Here is a 19,911-nt window from a genome sequence, read left to right as displayed (position 1 = left end):
TGCATCTGATTCCAAGCCTCTGATTCCCTGCCTCTGATTCCCAACCTCTGATTCCCCACCTCTGATTCCCCATATCTGATTCCCAGCCTCTGTTTCCCCGCCTCTGATTCCCCGCCTCTGTTTCCCCATATCTGATTCCCGGCCTCTGATTCCCCGCCTCTGATTCCCTGCCTCTGATTCCCCATCTCCGATTCCGCACATCTGATTCCCTGCCTCTGATTCCCCGCCTCTGATTCCCCGCCTCTGATTCCCTGCCTCTGATTCCCAACCTCTGATTCCCCACCTCTGATTCCCCGTGTTTGATTCCCCGCCTCTGTTTCCCCGCCTCTGATTCCCCGCCTCTGATTCCCCAACTCTAATTCCCCGCCTCTGATTCCCCGTATCTGATTCCCCGCCTCTGTTTCCCCGCCTCTGATTCCCCGCCCCTGTTTCCCCATATCTGATTCCCTGCCTCTGATTCCCCAACTTTGATTCCCAGCCTCTGATTCCCCAGCTCTGATTCCCTGCCTCTGATTCCCCGTGTTTGATTCCCTGCCTCTGATTCCCCGCCTCTGATTCCCCATCTCTGATTCACCGCCTTTGATTCGCCACCTCTGATTCCCCATATCTGATTCCCCACCTCTGTTTCCCCGCCTCTGATTCCCCGCCTCTGATTCTCCATATCTCATTCCCCGCCTCTGAATCCCCATCTCTCATTCCCGGACTCTGATTCCCCACCTCTGATTCCCGGCCTCTTACTCCCAGCATCTGATTCCAGGCCTCTGATTCCCGGCCTCTGACTCCCCGCTTCTGATTCTGATTCCCTGCCTCTGATTCCCCATCTCTGATTCTGCACATCTGATTACATGCCTCTGATTCCCCACCTCTGATTCCCCATATCTGATTCCCCGCCTCTGTTTCCACACCTCTGATTCCCCACCTCTGATTCCCCATATCTGATTCCCCAGCTCTGATTTCCCGCCTCTGATTCCCCGCATCCGATTCCCCATATCTGATTCCCCGCCTCTGTTTCCCCGCCCCTGATTCCCCGCCTCTGTTTCCCCATATCTGATTCCCCGCCTCTGATTCCCAACTATGATTCCCCGCCTCTGATTCCCCAGCTCTGATTCCCTGCCTCTGATTCCCCGCGTTCTATTCCCTGCCTCTGATTCCCCGCCTGTGATTCCCCATCTCTGATTCACCACCTCTGATTCCCCACCACTGATTCCCCATATCTAATTCCCCGCCTCTGTTTGCCCGCCTCTGATTCCCCGCCTCTGTTTCCCCATATCTGATTCCCCGCCTCTGAATCCCCAACTCTGATTCCCTGCCACTGATTCCCCAGCTTCATTCCCCGCCTTTGATTCCCCCCGTCTGATTCCCAGCCTCTGAATCCTCGTGTCTGATAACCTGCCTCTGATTCCTCGCCACTGATTCCCCATCTCAGATTCACCGCCTCTGATTCCCCACCTCTGATTCCCCATCTCTGATTCCGCACATCCGATTCGCTGGCTCTGATTCCCCACCTCTGATTCCCGGCCTCTTATTCCCGACATCTGATTCCGGCCTCTGATTCCCGGCCTCTGATTCCCTGCTTCTGATTCTGATTCCCTGCCTCTGATTCCCCACCTCTGATTCCCCATATCTGATTCCCCGCCTCTGTTTCCCCGCCTTTGATTCCCCGCCTCTGTTTCCCAATATCTAAGTCCCCGCCTCTGATTCCCCAACTCTGATTCCCCACCTCTGATTCCCCAGCTCTGATTCCCCGCCTCTGATTCCCCACATCTGATTCCCTGCAACTGAATCCAAGCCTCTGATTCCCTGCCTCTGATTCCCAACCTCTGATTCCCAACCTCTGATTCCACACCTCTGATTCCCCATATCTGATTCCCCGCCTCTGTTTCCCCGCCTCTGATTCCCCGCCTCTGATTCCCCATATTTCATTCCCCGCCTCTGATTCCGCATCTCTGATTCCCGGACTCTGATTCCCCACCTCTGATTTCCGGCCTCTTATTCCCGGCATCTGATTCCGGCCTCTTATTCCCGGCCTCTGATTCCCTGCTTCTGATTCTGATTCCCTGCCTCTGATTCCCCATCTCTGATTCCGCACATCTAATTCCCTGCCTCTGATTCCCCACCTCTGATTCCCCATATCTGATTCCCCGCCTCTGTTTCCCCGCCTCTGATTCCCCGCCTCTGTTTCCCCATATCTAAGTCCCAGCCTCTTATTCCCCAACTCTGATTCCCTGCCTCTAATTTCCCATGTCTGATTCCCCGCCTCTGACTCCCCGCCTCTGTTTCCCCGCCTCTGATTCCCTGCCCCTGTTTCCCCATATCTGATTCCCTGCCTCTGATTCCCCAACTCTGATTCCCCGCCTCTGATTCCCCAGCTCTGATTCCCCGCCTCTGATTTCCCGTGTTTGATTCCCTGCCTCTGATTCCCCGCCTCTGATTCCCCATCTCTGATTCACCGCCTTTGATTCGCCACCTCTGATTCCACATATCTGATTCCCCACCTCTGTTTCCCCGCCTCTGATTCCCCGCCTCTGATTCTCCATATCTCATTCCCCGCCTCTGAATCCCCATCTCTGATTCCCGGACTCTGATTCCCCACCTCTGATTCCCGGCCTCTTATTCCCAGCATCTGATTCCCGGCCTCTGATTCCCGGCCTCTGATTCCCCGCTTCTGATTCTGATTCCCTGCCTCTGATTCCCCATCTCTGATTCCGCACATCTGATTCCCTGCCTCTGATTCCCCACCTCTGATTCCCCATATGATTTCCCGCCTCTGTTTCCCCGCCTCTGATTCCCCGCCTCTGTTTCCCCATATCTAATTCCCAACCTCTGATGCCCCAACTCTGATTCCCTGCCTCTGATTCCCCGCGTTCTATTCCCTGCCTCTGATTCCCCACCTCTGATTCCCCGACTCTGATCCCCACCTCTGATTCCCCAGCTCTGATTCCCCGCCTCTGATTCCCCAACTCTGATTCCCCGCCTCTGATTCCCCAGCTCTGATTCCCCGCCTCTGATTCCCCGTGTTTGATTCCCTGCCTCTGATTCCCCGCCTCTGATTCCCCATCTCTGATTCACAGCCTCTGATTCCCCACCTCTGATTCCCCATCTCTGATTCCGCACATCTGATTCCCTGCCTCTGATTCCCCGACTCTGATCCCCACCTCTGATTCCCCAGCTCTGATTCCCCGCCTCTGATTCCCCAACTCTGATTCCCCGCCTCTATTCCCCACTCTGATTCCCCGCCTCTGATTCCCCGTGTTTGATTCCCTGCCTCTGATTCCCCGCCTCTGATTCCCCATCTCTGATTCAACGCCTTTGATTCGCCACCTCTGATTCCCCATATCTGATTCCTCGCCTCTGTTTCCCCGCCTCTGATTCCCCGCCTCTGATTCCCCATATCTCATTCCCCGCCTCTGATTCCCCATCTCTGATTCCCGGACTCTGATTCCCCACCTCTGATTCCCGGCCTCTTATTCCCGGCATCTGATTCCGGCCTCTGATTCCCGGCCTCTGATTCCATGCTTCTGATTCCCCATCTCTGATTCCGCAAATCTAATTCCCTGCCTCTGATTCCCCACCTCTGATTCCCCATATCTGATTCCCCGCCTCTGTTTCCCCGCCTCTGATTCCCCGCCTCTGTTTCCCCATATCTAAGTCCCCGCCTCTGATTCCCCTACTTTGATTCCCCACCTCTGATTCCCCAGCTCTGATTCCCCGCCTCTGATTCCCCGCATCTTATTCCATGTATCTGATTCCCAGCCTCTGATTCCCAGCCTCTGATTCCCAACCTCTGATTCCCCACCTCTGATCCCCATATCTGATTCCCCGCCTCTGTTTCCCCGCCTCTGATTCCCCGCCTCTGTTTCCCCATATCTGATCCCCGCCTCTATTTGCCCGCCTCTGATTCCCCGCCTCTGTTTCCCCATATCTGATTCCCCGCCTCTGAATCCCCAACTCTGATTCCCTGCCTCTAATTTCCCAGCTCTGATTCCCCGCCTCTGATTCCCCGCGTCTGATTACCGGCCTCTGATTCCCCGCCTCTGATTCCCCATCTCTGATTCACCACCTTTGATTCGCCACCTCTGATTCGCCATATCAGATTCCCCGCCTCTGTTTCCCCGCCTCTGATTCCCCGCCTCTTATTCCCCATATCTCATTCCCCGCCTCTGAATCCCCATCTCTGATTCCCGGACTCTGATTCCCCACCTCTGATTTCCGGCCTCTTATTCCCGGCATCTGATTCCGGCCTCTGATTCCCGGCATCTGATTCCCTGCTTCTGATTCTGATTCCCTGCCTTTGATTCCCCATCTCTGATTCCGCACATCTGATTCCCTGCCTCTGATTCCCCATCTCTGATTCCCCATATCTGATTCCCCTCCTCTGTTTCCCCGCCTCTGATTCCCCGCCTCTGTTTCCCAATATCTAAGTCCCAGCCTCTGATTCCCCAGCTCTGATTCCCCGCCTCTGATTCCCCGCATCTGATTCCCTGCATCTGATTCCAAGCCTCTGATTCCCTGCCTCTGATTCCCAACCTCTGATTCCCCACCTCTGATTCCCCATATCTTATTCCCAGCCTCTGTTTCCCCGCCTCTGATTCCCCGCCTCTGTTTCCCCATATCTGATTCCCAGCCTCTGATTCCCCGCCTCTGATTCCCTGCCTCTGATTCCCCATCTCCGATTCCGCACATCTGATTCCCTGCCTCTGATTCCCCGCCTCTGATTCCCCGCCTCTGATTCCCTGCCTCTGATTCCCAACCTCTGATTCCCCACCTCTGATTCCCCGTGTTTGATTCCCCGCCTCTGTTTCCCCGCCTCTGATTCCCCGCCTCTGTTTCCCCGCATCTGATTCCCCGCCTCTGTTTCCCCATATCTGATTCCCCGCCTCTGTTTCCCCAACTCTGATTCCCTGCCTCTAATTTCCCCATATCTGATTCCCCGCCTCTGATTCCCCGCGTCTGATTACCGGCCTCTGATTCCCCGCCTCTGATTCCCCATCTCTGATTCCCGGACTCTGATTCCCCACCTCTGATTCCCCATATCTGATTCCCCGCCTCTGTTTCCCCGCCTCTGATTCCCCACCTCTGATTCCCAATATCTGATTCCCCGCCTCTGATTCCCCACCTCTGATTCCCCACCTCTGATTCGCCAGCTATGATTCCACGCCTCTGATTCCCCGTGTCTGATTCCCTGCCTCTGATTCCCCGCCTCTGATTCCACATCTCTGATTCACCACCTCTGATTCCCCGCGTCTGTTTCCCCGCCTCTGATTCCCCATCTCTGATTCCCAATCTCTGATTCCCCAATTCTGATTCCCCACCTCTGATCCCCCAACTCTGATTCCCCGCCTCTGATTCCCCACCTCTGATTCCCCATCTCTGATTCCGCACATCCGATTCCCTGCCTCTGATTCCCCGCCTCTGATTCACCGCCTCTGATTCCCGGCCTCTGATTTCCCGCCTCTGATTCCCTGCCACTGATACCCCGCCCCTGATTCCCCACCTCTGATTCCCCGCCTCTGTTTCCCCATATCTAATTCCGAACCTCTGATGCCCCAACTCTGATTCCCTGCCTCTGATTCCCCGCGTTCTATTCCCTGCCTCTGATTCCCCACCTGTGATTCCCCATCTCTGATTCACCACCTCTGATTCCCCACCTCTGATTCCCCATATCTAATTCCCCGCCTCTGTTTTCCCGCCTCTGATTCCCCGCCTCTGTTTCCCCATATCTGATTCCCCGCCTCTGAATCCCCAACTCTGATTCCCTGCCTCTGATTCCCCAGCGCTGATTCCCCGCCTTTGATTCCCCCCGTCTGATTCCCAGCCTCTGAATCCCCGTGTCTGATTTCCTGCCTCTGATTCACCGCCTCTGATTCCCCATCTCTGATTCACCGCCTCTGATTCCCCACCTCTGATTCCCCATCTCTGATTCCGCACATCTGATTCCCTGCCTCTGATTCCCCGACTCTGATTCCCCAGCTCTGATTCCCCGCCTCTGATTCCCCAACTCTGATTCCCCGCCTCTGATTCCCCAGCTCTGATTCCCCGCCTCTGATTCACCGCATTTGATTCGCCACCTCTGAATCCCCATATCTGATTCCTCGCCTCTGTTTCCCCGCCTCTGATTCCCTTCCTCTGATTCCCCATATCTCATTCCCCGCCTCTGATTCCCCATTTCTGATTCCCGGACTCTGATTCCCAACCTCTGATTCCCGGCCTCTTATTCCCGGCATCTGATTCCGGCCTCTAATTCCCGGCCTCTGATTCCCTGCTTCTGATTCTGATTCCCCACCTCTGATTCCCCATCTCTGATTCCGCACATCCGATTCCCTGCCTCTGAATCCCCGCCCCTGATACATCGCCTCTGATTCCCGGCCTCTGATTTCCCGCCTCTGATTCCCTGCCACTGATACCCCGCCCCTGATTCCCCACCTCTGATTCCCCATATCTGATTCCCCCCCTCTGTTTCCCCGCCTCTGATTCCCCGCCTCTGATTCCCCATATCTGATTCCCCGCCTCTGATTCCCCAACTCTGATTCCCCGCCTCTGATTCCCCAGCTCTGATTCCCCGCCTCTGATTCCCCGCATCTGATTCCCTGCATCTGATTCCAAGCCTCTGATTTCCTGCCTCTGATTCCCAACCTCTGATTCCCCACCTCTGATTCCCCATATCTGATTCCCCGCCTCTGTTTCCCTGCCTCTGATTCCCCGCCTCTGTTTCCCCATATCTAATTCCCAACCTCTGATGCCCCAACTCTGATTCCCTGCCTCTGATTCCCCGCGTTCTATTCCCTGCCTCTGATTCCCCGCCTGTGATTCCCCATCTCTGATTCACCACCTCTGATTCCCCACCTCTGATTCCCCATATCTAATTCCCCGCCTCTGTTTTCCCGCCTCTGATTCCCCACCTCTGATTCCCCATCTCTGATTCCCCATATCTGATTCCCCGCCTTCTGTTCCCCACCTCTGATTCCCCGCCTCTGTTTCCCCATATCTAAGTCCCCGACTCTGATTCCCCAACTTTGATTCCCCACCTCTGATTCCCCAGCTCTGATTCCCCGCATCTGATTCCATGCATCTGATTCCCAGCCTCTGATTCCCTGCCTCTGATTCCCAACCTCTGATTCCCCACCTCTGATTCCCCATATCTGATTCCCCGCCTCTGTTTCCCAGCCTCTGATTCCCCTCCTCTGTTTCCCCATATCTGATCCCCGCCTCTATTTGCCCGCCTCTGATTCCCCGCCTCTGTTTCCCCATATCTGATTCCCCGCCTCTGAATCCCCAACTCTGATTCCCTGCCTCTAATTTCCCAGCTCTGATTCCCCGCCTCTGATTCCCCGTGTCTGATTTCCTGCCTCTGATTCCCCACCTCTGATTACCCATGTCTAATTCACCGCCTCTGATTCCCCACCTCTGATTCCCCATCTCTGATTTGGCACATCCGATTCCCTGCCTCTGATTCCCCGCCTCTGAATCACTGCCTCTGATTCCCCAGCTCTGATTCCCCGCCTCTGATTCCCCGCGTCTTATTCCCTGCTTCTGATTCTGATTCCCTGCCTCTGATTCCCCATCTCTGATTCCGCACATCTGATTCCCTGCCTCTGATTCCCCACCTCTGATTCCCCATATCTGATTCCCCGCCTCTGATTCCCCGCCTCTGTTTCCCCATATCTAAGTCCCCGCCTCTGATTCCCCAACTCTGATTCCCCACCTCTGATTCCCCAGCTCTGATTCCCCGCCTCTGATTCCCCGTGTCTGATTCCCTGCATCTGATTCCCAGCCTCTGATTCCCTGCCTGTGATTCCCAACCTCTGATTCCCCACCTCTGATTCCCCATATCTGATTCCCCGCCTCTGTTTCCCCGCCTCTGATTCCCCGCCACTGTTTCCCCATATCTGATTCCCCGCCTCTGAATCCCCAACTCTGATTCCCTGCATCTAATTCCCCAGCTCTGATTCCCCGCCTCTGATTCCCCGTGTCTGATTTCCTGCCTCTGATTCCCCGCCTCTGATTACCCATGTCTGATTCACCGCCTCTGATTCCCCACCTCTGATTCCCCATCTCTGATTCCGCACATCCGATTCCCTGCCTCTGATTCCCCGCCTCTGATTCACCGCCTTTGATTCCCGGCCTCTGATTTCCCGCCTCTGATTCCCTGCCACTGATACCCCGCCCCTGATTCCCCACCTCTGATTCCCCGCCTCTGTTTCCCCATATCTAATTCCGAACCTCTGATGCCCCAACTCTGATTCCCTGCCTCTGATTCCCCGCGTTCTATTCCCTGCCTCTGATTCCCCGCCTGTGATTCCCCATCTCTGATTCACCACCTCTGATTCCCCACCTCTGATTCCCCATATCTAATTCCCCGCCTCTGTTTTCCCGCCTCTGATTCCCCGCCTCTGTTTCCCCATATCTGATTCCCCGCCTCTGAATCCCCAACTCTGATTCCCTGCCTCTGATTCCCCAGCGCTGATTCCCCGCCTTTGATTCCCCCCGTCTGATTCCCAGCCTCTGAATCCCCGTGTCTGATTTCCTGCCTCTGATTCACCGCCTCTGATTCCCCATCTCTGATTCACCGCCTCTGATTCCCCACCTCTGATTCCCCATCTCTGATTCCGCACATCTGATTCCCTGCCTCTGATTCCCCGACTCTGATTCCCCAGCTCTGATTCCCCGCCTCTGATTCCCCAACTCTGATTCCCCGCCTCTGATTCCCCAGCTCTGATTCCCCGCCTCTGATTCACCGCATTTGATTCGCCACCTCTGAATCCCCATATCTGATTCCTCGCCTCTGTTTCCCCGCCTCTGATTCCCTTCCTCTGATTCCCCATATCTCATTCCCCGCCTCTGATTCCCCATTTCTGATTCCCGGACTCTGATTCCCAACCTCTGATTCCCGGCCTCTTATTCCCGGCATCTGATTCCGGCCTCTAATTCCCGGCCTCTGATTCCCTGCTTCTGATTCTGATTCCCCACCTCTGATTCCCCATCTCTGATTCCGCACATCCGATTCCCTGCCTCTGAATCCCCGCCCCTGATACATCGCCTCTGATTCCCGGCCTCTGATTTCCCGCCTCTGATTCCCTGCCACTGATACCCCGCCCCTGATTCCCCACCTCTGATTCCCCATATCTGATTCCCCCCCTCTGTTTCCCCGCCTCTGATTCCCCGCCTCTGATTCCCCATATCTGATTCCCCGCCTCTGATTCCCCAACTCTGATTCCCCGCCTCTGATTCCCCAGCTCTGATTCCCCGCCTCTGATTCCCCGCATCTGATTCCCTGCATCTGATTCCAAGCCTCTGATTTCCTGCCTCTGATTCCCAACCTCTGATTCCCCACCTCTGATTCCCCATATCTGATTCCCCGCCTCTGTTTCCCTGCCTCTGATTCCCCGCCTCTGTTTCCCCATATCTAATTCCCAACCTCTGATGCCCCAACTCTGATTCCCTGCCTCTGATTCCCCGCGTTCTATTCCCTGCCTCTGATTCCCCGCCTGTGATTCCCCATCTCTGATTCACCACCTCTGATTCCCCACCTCTGATTCCCCATATCTAATTCCCCGCCTCTGTTTTCCCGCCTCTGATTCCCCACCTCTGATTCCCCATCTCTGATTCCCCATATCTGATTCCCCGCCTTCTGTTCCCCACCTCTGATTCCCCGCCTCTGTTTCCCCATATCTAAGTCCCCGACTCTGATTCCCCAACTTTGATTCCCCACCTCTGATTCCCCAGCTCTGATTCCCCGCATCTGATTCCATGCATCTGATTCCCAGCCTCTGATTCCCTGCCTCTGATTCCCAACCTCTGATTCCCCACCTCTGATTCCCCATATCTGATTCCCCGCCTCTGTTTCCCAGCCTCTGATTCCCCTCCTCTGTTTCCCCATATCTGATCCCCGCCTCTATTTGCCCGCCTCTGATTCCCCGCCTCTGTTTCCCCATATCTGATTCCCCGCCTCTGAATCCCCAACTCTGATTCCCTGCCTCTAATTTCCCAGCTCTGATTCCCCGCCTCTGATTCCCCGTGTCTGATTTCCTGCCTCTGATTCCCCACCTCTGATTACCCATGTCTAATTCACCGCCTCTGATTCCCCACCTCTGATTCCCCATCTCTAATTTGGCACATCCGATTCCCTGCCTCTGATTCCCCGCCTCTGAATCACTGCCTCTGATTCCCCAGCTCTGATTCCCCGCCTCTGATTCCCCGCGTCTTATTCCCTGCTTCTGATTCTGATTCCCTGCCTCTGATTCCCCATCTCTGATTCCGCACATCTGATTCCCTGCCTCTGATTCCCCACCTCTGATTCCCCATATCTGATTCCCCGCCTCTGATTCCCCGCCTCTGTTTCCCCATATCTAAGTCCCCGCCTCTGATTCCCCAACTCTGATTCCCCACCTCTGATTCCCCAGCTCTGATTCCCCGCCTCTGATTCCCCGTGTCTGATTCCCTGCATCTGATTCCCAGCCTCTGATTCCCTGCCTGTGATTCCCAACCTCTGATTCCCCACCTCTGATTCCCCATATCTGATTCCCCGCCTCTGTTTCCCCGCCTCTGATTCCCCGCCACTGTTTCCCCATATCTGATTCCCCGCCTCTGAATCCCCAACTCTGATTCCCTGCATCTAATTCCCCAGCTCTGATTCCCCGCCTCTGATTCCCCGTGTCTGATTTCCTGCCTCTGATTCCCCGCCTCTGATTACCCATGTCTGATTCACCGCCTCTGATTCCCCACCTCTGATTCCCCATCTCTGATTCCGCACATCCGATTCCCTGCCTCTGATTCCCCGCCTCTGATTCACCGCCTCTGATTCCCGGCCTCTGATTTCCCGCCTCTGATTCCCTGCCACTGATACCCCGCCCCTGATTCCCCACCTCTGATTCCCCGCCTCTGTTTCCCCATATCTAATTCCGAACCTCTGATGCCCCAACTCTGATTCCCTGCCTCTGTTTCCCCGCGTTCTATTCCCTGCCTCTGATTCCCCGCCTGTGATTCCCCATCTCTGATTCACCACCTCTGATTCCCCACCTCTGATTCCCCATATCTAATTCCCCGCCTCTGTTTTCCCGCCTCTGATTCCCCGCCTCTGTTTCCCCATATCTGATTCCCCGCCTCTGAATCCCCAACTCTGATTCCCTGCCTCTGATTCCCCAGCTCTGATTCCCCGCCTTTGATTCCCCCCGTCTGATTCCCAGCCTCTGAATCCCCGTGTCTGATTTCCTGCCTCTGATTCACTGCCTCTGATTCCCCATCTCTGATTCACCGCCTCTGATTCCCCACCTCTGATTCCCCATCTCTGATTCCGCACATCTGATTCCCTGCCTCTGATTCCCAGACTCTGATTCCCCAGCTCTGATTCCCCGCCTCTGATTCCCCAACTCTGATTCCCCGCCTCTGATTCCCCAGCTCTGATTCCCCGCCTCTGATTCACCGCATATGATTCACCACCTCTGAATCCCCATATCTGATTCCTCGCCTCTGTTTCCCCGCCTCTGATTCCCTTCCTCTGATTCCCCATATGTCATTCCCCGCCTCTGATTCCCCATCTCTGATTCCCGGACTCTGATTCCCAACCTCTGATTCCCGGCCTCTTATTCCCGGCATCTGATTCCGGCCTCTAATTCCCGGCCTCTGATTCCCTGCTTCTGATTCTGATTCCCCACCTCTGATTCCCCGTGTTTGATTCCCTGCCTCTGATTCCCTGCCCTGATTCCCCATCTCTGTTTCACCGCCTCTGATTCCCCACCTCCATTCCCCATATCTGATTCCCCGCCTCTGAATCCCCATCTCTGATTCCCGGTCTCTGATTCCCCACCTCTGATTCCCGGCCTCTTATTCCCAGCATCTGATTCCCGGCCTCTGATTCCCGGCCTCTGATGCCCCGCTTCTGATTCTGATTCCCTGCCTCTGATTCCCCATCTCTGATTCCGCACATCTGATTCCCTGCCTCTGATTCCCCACCTCTGATTCCCCATATCTGATTCCCCGCCTCTGTTTCCCAACCTCTGATTCCCCGCCTCTGTTTCCCCATATCTAATTCCCAACCTATGATGCCCCAACTCTGATTCCCTGCCTCTGATTCCCCGCGTTCTATTCCCTGCCTCTGATTCCCCGCCTGTGATTCCCCATCTCTGATTCACCACCTCTGATTCCCCACCTCTGATTCCCCATATCTAATTCCCCGACTCTGTTTTCCCGCCTCTGATTCCCCGCCTCTGTTTCCCCATATCTGATTCCCCGCCTCTGAATCCCCAACTCTGATTCCCTGCCTCTGATTCCCCAGCTCTGATTCCCCGCCTTTGATTCCCCCCGTCTGATTCCCAGCCTCTGAATCCCCGTGTCTGATTCACCGCCTCTGATTCCCCACCTCTGATTCCCCATCTCTGATTCCGCACATGTGATTCCCTGCCTCTGATTCCCCGACTCTGATTCCACAGCTCTGATTCCCCGCCTCTGATTCCCTAACTCTGATTCCCCGCCTCTGATTCCCCAGCTCTGATTCCCCACCTCTGATTCACCGCCTTTGATTCGCCACCTCTGAATCCCCATATCTGATTCCTCGCCTCTGTTTCCCCGCCTCTGATTCCCTGCCTCTGATTCCCCATATCTCATTCCCCGCCTCTGATTCCCCATCTCTGATTCCCGGACTCTGATTCCCAACCTCTGATTCCCGGCATCTTATTCCCGGCATCTGATTCCGGCCTCTAATTACCGGCCTCTGATTCCCTGCTTCTGATTCTGATTCCCCACCTCTGATTCCCCATCTCTGATTCCGCACATCCGATTGCCTGCCTCTGATTCCCCGCCCCTGATTCACCGCCTCTGATTCCCGGCCTCTGATTTCCCGCCTCTGATTCCCTGCCACTGATACCCCGCCCCTGATTCCCCACCTCTGATTCCCCATATCTGATTCCCCCCCTCTGTTTCCCCACCTCTGATTCCCCGCCTCTGATTCCCCATATCTGATTCCCCGCCTCTGATTCCCCAACTCTGATTCCCCGCCTCTGATTCCCCAGCTCTGATTCCCCGCCTCTGATTCCCCGCATCTGATTCCCTGCATCTGATTCCAAGCCTCTGATTCCCTGCCTCTGATTCCCAACCTCTGATTCCCCACCTCTGATTCCCCATATCTGATTCCCCGCCTCTGTTTCCCCGCCTCTGATTCCCCGCCTCTGTTTCCCCATATCTAATTCCCAACCTCTGATGCCCCAACTCTGATTCCCTGCCTCTGATTCCCCGCGTTCTATTCCCTGCCTCTGATTCCCCGCCTGTGATTCCCCATCTCTGATTCACCACCTCTGATTCCCCACCTCTGATTCCCCATATCTAATTCCCCGCCTCTGTTTTCCCGCCTCTGATTCCCCACCTCTGTTTCCCCATATCTGATTCCCCGCCTCTGAATCCCCAACTCTGATTCCCTGCCTCTGATTCCCTGCTTCTGATTCTGATTCCCCACCTCTGATTCCCCATCTCTGATTCCGCACATCTAATTCCCTGCCTCTGATTCCCCATCTCTGATTCCCCATATCTGATTCCCCGCCTTCTGTTCCCCACCTCTGATTCCCCGCCACTGTTTCCCCATATCTAAGTCCCCGACTCTGATTCCCCAACTTTGATTCCCCACCTCTGATTCCCCAGCTCTGATTCCCCGCCTCTGATTCCCCGCATCTGATTCCATGCATCTGATTCCCAGCCTCTGATTCCCTGCCTCTGATTCCCAACCTCTGATTCCCCACCTCTGATTCCCCATATCTGATTCCCCGCCTCTGTTTCCCCACCTCTGATTCCCCTCCTCTGTTTCCCCATATCTGATCCCCGCCTCTATTTGCCCGCCTCTGATTCCCCGCCTCTGTTTCCCCATATCTGATTCCCCGCCTCTGAATCCCCAACTATGATTCCCTGCCTCTAATTTCCCAGCTCTGATTCCCCGCCTCTGATTCCCCGTGTCTGATTTCCTGCCTCTGATTCCCCGCCTCTGATTACCCATGTCTGATTCACCGCCTCTGATTCCCCACCTCTGATTCCCAATCTCTGATTCGGCACATCCGATTCCCTGCCTCTGATTCCCCGCCTCTGATTCACTGCCTCTGATTCCCCAGCTCTGATTCCCCGCCTCTGATTCCCCGCGTCTTATTCCCTGCTTCTGATTCTGATTCCCTGCCTCTGATTCCCCATCTCTGATTCCGCATATCTGATTCCCTGCCTCTGATTCCCCACCTCTGATTCCCCATATCTGATTCCCCGCCTCTGTTTCCCCGCCTCTGATTCCCCGCCTCTGTTTCCCCATATCTAAGTCCCCGCCTCTGATTCCCCAACTCTGATTCCCCACCTCTGATTCCCCAGCTCTGATTCCCCGCCTCTGATTCCCCGCATCTGATTCCCTGCATCTGATTCCCAGCCTCTGATTCCCTGCCTGTGATTCCCAACCTCTGATTCCCCACCTCTGATTCCCATATCTGATTCCCCGCTTCTGTTTCCCCGCCTCTGATTCCCCGCCACTGTTTCCCCATATCTGATTCCCCGCCTCTGAATCCCCAACTCTGATTCCCTGCATCTAATTCCCCAGCTCTGATTCCCCGCCTCTGATTCCCCGTGTCTGATTTCCTGCCTCTGATTCCCCGCCTCTGATTACCCATGTCTGATTCACCGCCTTTGATTCCCCACCTCTGATTCCCCATCTCTGATTCCGCACATCCGATTCCCTGCCTCTGATTCCCCGCCTCTGATTCACCGCCTCTGATTCCCGGCCTCTGATTTCCCGCCTCTGATTCCCTGCCACTGATACCCCGCCCCTGATTCCCCACCTCTGATTCCCCATATCTGATTCCCCGCCTCTGTTTCCCCGCCTCTGATTCCCCGCATCTGATTCCCCATATCTGATTCCCCGCCTCTGATTCCCCAACTCTGATTCCCCGCCTCTGATTCCCCAGCTCTGAATCCCCGCCTCTGATTCCCCGTGTCTGATTACCGGCCTCTGATTCCCCGCCTCTGATTCTCCATCTCTGATTCACAACATCTGATTCCCCACCTCTGATTCCCCATATCTGATTCCCCGCCTCTGTTTCCCCGCCTCTGATTCCCCACGTCTGATTAACAATATCTGATTCCCCGCCTCTGATTCCCCACCTCTGATTCCCGGTCTCTGATTCGCCAGCTATTATTCCCCGCCTCTGATTCCCCAGCTCTGATTCCCCGCCTCTGATTCCCCGTGTTTGATTCACTGCCTCTTATTCCCGGCCTCTGATTCCCCATCTCTGATTCACCGCCTTTGATTCGCCAACTCTGATTCCCCATATCTGATTCCCCGCCTCTGTTTCCCCGCCTCTGATTCCCCGCCTCTGATTCCCCATATCTCATTCCCCGCCTCTGAATACCCATCTCTGATTCCCGGACTCTGATTCCCCACCTCTGATTCCCGGCCTCTTATTCCCGGCATCTGATTCCGGCCTCTTATCCCCGGCCTCTGATTCCCTGCTTCTGATTCTGATTCCCTGCCTCTGATTCCCCATCTCTGATTGCGCACATCTGATTCCCTGCCTCTGATTCCCCACCTCTGATTCCCCATATCTGATTCCCCGCCTCTGTTTTCCCGCCTCTGATTCCCCGCCTCTGCTTCCCAATATCTAAGTCCCCGCCTCTGATTCCCCAACTCTGATTCCCCACCTCTGATTCTCAAGCTCTGATTCCCCACCTCTGATTCCCTATCTCTGATTCCGCACATCTGATTCCCTGCCTCTGATTCCCCGACTCTGATTCCCCAGCTCTGATTCCCCGCCTCTGATTCCCCAACTCTGATTCCCCGCCTCTGATTCCCCAGCTCTGATTCCCCGCCTCTGATTCACCGCCTTTGATTCGCCACCTCTGAATCCCCATATTTGATTCCTCGCCTCTGTTTCCCCGCCTCTGATTCCCCGCCTCTGATTCCCCATATCTCATTCCCCGCCTCTGACTCCCCATCTCTGATTCCCGGACTCTGATTCCCAACCTCTGATTCCCGGCCTCTTATTCCTGGCATCTGATTCCGGCCTCTAATTCCCGGCCTCTGATTCCCTGCTTCTGATTCTGATTCCCCACCTCTGATTCCCCATCTCTGATTCCGCACATTCGATTCCCTGCCTCTGATTCCCCGCCCCTGATTCACCGCCTCTGATTCCCGGCCTCTGATTTCCCGCCTCTGATTCCCTGCCACTGATACCCCGCCCCTGATTCCCCACCTCTGATTCCCCATATCTGATTCCCGGCCTCTGTTTCCCCGCCTCTGATTCCCCGCCTCTGATTCCCCATATCTGATTCCCCGCCTCTGATTCCCCAACTCTGATTCCCCGCCTCTGATTCCCCAGCTCTGATTCCCCGCCTCTGATTCCCCGCATCTGATTCCCTGCATCTGATTCCAAGCCTCTGATTCCCTGCCTCTGATTCCCAACCTCTGATTCCCCACCTCTGATTCCCCATATCTGATTCCCCGCCTCTGTTTCCCCGCCTCTGATTCCCCGCCTCTGTTTCCCCATATCTAATTCCCAACCTCTGATGCCCCAACTCTGATTCCCTGCCTCTGATTCCCCGCGTTCTATTCCCTGCCTCTGATTCCCCGCCTGTGATTCCCCATCTCTGATTCACCACCTCTGATTCCCCACCTCTGAATCCCCAACTCTGATTCCCTGCCTCTGATTCCCTGCTTCTGATTCTGATTCCCCATCTCTGATTCCCCATCTCTGATTCCGCACATCTAATTCCCTGCCTCTGATTCCCCATCTCTGATTCCCCATATCTGATTCCCCGCCTTCTGTTCCCCACCTCTGATTCCGCGCCTCTGTTTCCCCATATCTAAGTCCCCGACTCTGATTCCCCATCTTTGATTCCCCACCTCTGATTCCCCAGCTCTGATTCCCCGCCTCTGATTCCCCGCATCTGATTCCATGCATCTGATTCCCAGCCTCTGATTCCCTGCCTCTGATTCCCATCCTCTGATTCCCCACCTCTGATTCCCCATATCTGATACACCGCCTCTGTTTCCCCGCCTCTGATTCCTCTCCTCTGTTTCCCCATATCTGATCCCCGCCTCTATTTGCCCACCTCTGATTCCCCGCCTCTGTTTCCCCATATCTGATTCCCCGCCTCTGAATCCCCAACTCTGATTCCCTGCCTCTAATTTCCCAGCTCTGATTCCCCGCCTCTGATTCCCCGTGTCTGATTTCCTGCCTCTGATTCCCTGCCTCTGATTACCCATGTCTGATTCACCCCCTCTGATTCCCCACCTCTGATTCCCCATCTCTGATTCCGCACATCCGATTCCCTGCCTCTGATTCCCCGCCTCTGATTCACTGCCTCTGATTCCCCAGCTCTGATTCCCCGCCTCTGATTCCCCGCGTCTTATTCCCTGCTTCTGATTCTGATTCCCTGCCTCTGATTCCCCATCTCTGATTCCGCACATCTGATTCCCTGCCTCTGATTCCCCACCTCTGATTCCCCATATCTGATTCCCCGCCTCTGTTTCCCCGCCTCTGATTCCCCGCCTCTGTTTCCCCATATCTAAGTCCCCGCCTCTGATTCCCCAACTCTGATTCCCCACCTCTGATTCCCCAGCTCTGATTCCCCGCCTCTGATTCCCCATATCTGATTCCCCGCCTCTGTTTCCCCGCCTCTGATTCCCCGCCACTGTTTCCCCATATCTGATTCCCCGCCTCTGAATCCCCAACTCTGATTCCCTGCATCTAATTCCCCAGCTCTGATTCCCCGCCTCTGATTCCCCGTGTCTGATTTCCTGCCTCTGATTCCCCGCCTCTGATTACCCATGTCTGATTCACCGCCTCTGATTCCCCACCTCTGATTCCCCATCTCTGATTCCGCACATCCGATTCCCTGCCTCTGATTCCCCGCCTCTGATTCACCGCCTCTGATTCCCGGCCTCTGATTTCCCGCCTCTGATTCCCTGCCACTGATACCCCGCCCCTGATTCCCCACCTCTGATTCCCCGCCTCTGTTTCCCCATATCTAATTCCGAACCTCTGATGCCCCAACTCTGATTCCCTGCCTCTGTTTCCCCGCGTTCTATTCCCTGCCTCTGATTCCCCGCCTGTGATTCCCCATCTCTGATTCACCACCTCTGATTCCCCACCTCTGATTCCCCATATCTAATTCCCCGCCTCTGTTTTCCCGCCTCTGATTCCCCGCCTCTGTTTCCCCATATCTGATTCCCCGCCTCTGAATCCCCAACTCTGATTCCCTGCCTCTGATTCCCCAGCTCTGATTCCCCGCCTTTGATTCCCCCCGTCTGATTCCCAGCCTCTGAATCCCCGTGTCTGATTTCCTGCCTCTGATTCACTGCCTCTGATTCCCCATCTCTGATTCACCGCCTCTGATTCCCCACCTCTGATTCCCCATCTCTGATTCCGCACATCTGATTCCCTGCCTCTGATTCCCCGACTCTGATTCCCCAGCTCTGATTCCCCGCCTCTGATTCCCCAACTCTGATTCCCCGCCTCTGATTCCCCAGCTCTGATTCCCCGCCTCTGATTCACCGCATATGATTCGCCACCTCTGAATCCCCATATCTGATTCCTCGCCTCTGTTTCCCCGCCTCTGATTCCCTTCCTCTGATTCCCCATATGTCATTCCCCGCCTCTGATTCCCCATCTCTGATTCCCGGACTCTGATTCCCAACCTCTGATTCCCGGCCTCTTATTCCCGGCATCTGATTCCGGCCTCTAATTCCCGGCCTCTGATTCCCTGCTTCTGATTCTGATTCCCCACCTCTGATTCCCCATTTCTGATTCCGCACATCCGATTCCCTGCCTCTGATTCCCCGCCCCTGATTCACCGCCTCTGATTCCCGGCCTCTGATTTCCCGCATCTGATTCCCTGCCACTGATACCCCGCCCCTGATTCCCCACCTCTGATTCCCCATATCTGATTCCCCTCCTCTGTTTACCCGCCTCTGATTCCCCGCCTCTGATTCCCCATATCTGATTCCCCGCCTCTGATTCCCCAACTCTGAATCCTTGCCTCTGATTCCCCAGCTCTGATTCCCCGCCTCTGATTCCCCGCATCTGATTCCCTGCATCTGATTCCAAGCCTCTGATTCCCTGCCTCTGATTCCCAACCTCTGATTCCCCACCTCTGATTCCCCATATCTGATTCCCCGCCTCTGTTTCCCCGCCTCTGGTTCCCTGCCTCTTATTCCCAACATCTGATTCCCCACCTCTGATTCCCCATATCTGATTCCCCGCCTCTGTTTCCCGGCCTCTGATTCCCCTCCTCTGATTCCCCAACTCTAATTACCCGCCTCTGATTCCCCAGCTCTGATTCCCCGTGTTTGATTCCCTGCCACTGATTCCCTGCCCTGATTCCCCATCTCTGTTTCACCGCCTCTGATTCCCCACCTCCATTCCCCATATCTGATTCCCCGCCTCTGAATCCCCATCTCTGATTCCCGGTCTCTGATTCCCCACCTCTGATTCCCGGCCTCTTATTCCCAGCATCTGATTCCCGGCCTCTGATTCCCGGCCTCTGATGCCCCGCTTCTGATTCTGATTCCCTGCCTCTGATTCCCCATCTCTGATTCCGCACATCTGATTCCCTGCCTCTGATTCCCCACCTCTGATTCCCCATATCTGATTCCCCGCCTCTGTTTCCCAACCTCTGATTCCCCGCCTCTGTTTCCCCATATCTAATTCCCAACCTATGATGCCCCAACTCTGATTCCCTGCCTCTGATTCCCCGCGTTCTATTCCCTGCCTCTGATTCCCCGCCTGTGATTCCCCATCTCTGATTCACCACCTCTGATTCCCCACCTCTGATTCCCCATATCTAATTCCCCGACTCTGTTTTCCCGCCTCTGATTCCCCGCCTCTGTTTCCCCATATCTGATTCCCCGCCTCTGAATCCCCAACTCTGATTCCCTGCCTCTGATTCCCCAGCTCTGAT

This window comes from Narcine bancroftii, unplaced genomic scaffold (genome assembly GCF_036971445.1).
Source record: "Narcine bancroftii isolate sNarBan1 unplaced genomic scaffold, sNarBan1.hap1 Scaffold_160, whole genome shotgun sequence".
Taxonomy (NCBI): Eukaryota; Metazoa; Chordata; class Chondrichthyes; order Torpediniformes; family Narcinidae; genus Narcine; species Narcine bancroftii.
Note: the sequence above shows the minus strand (reverse complement) of the source record.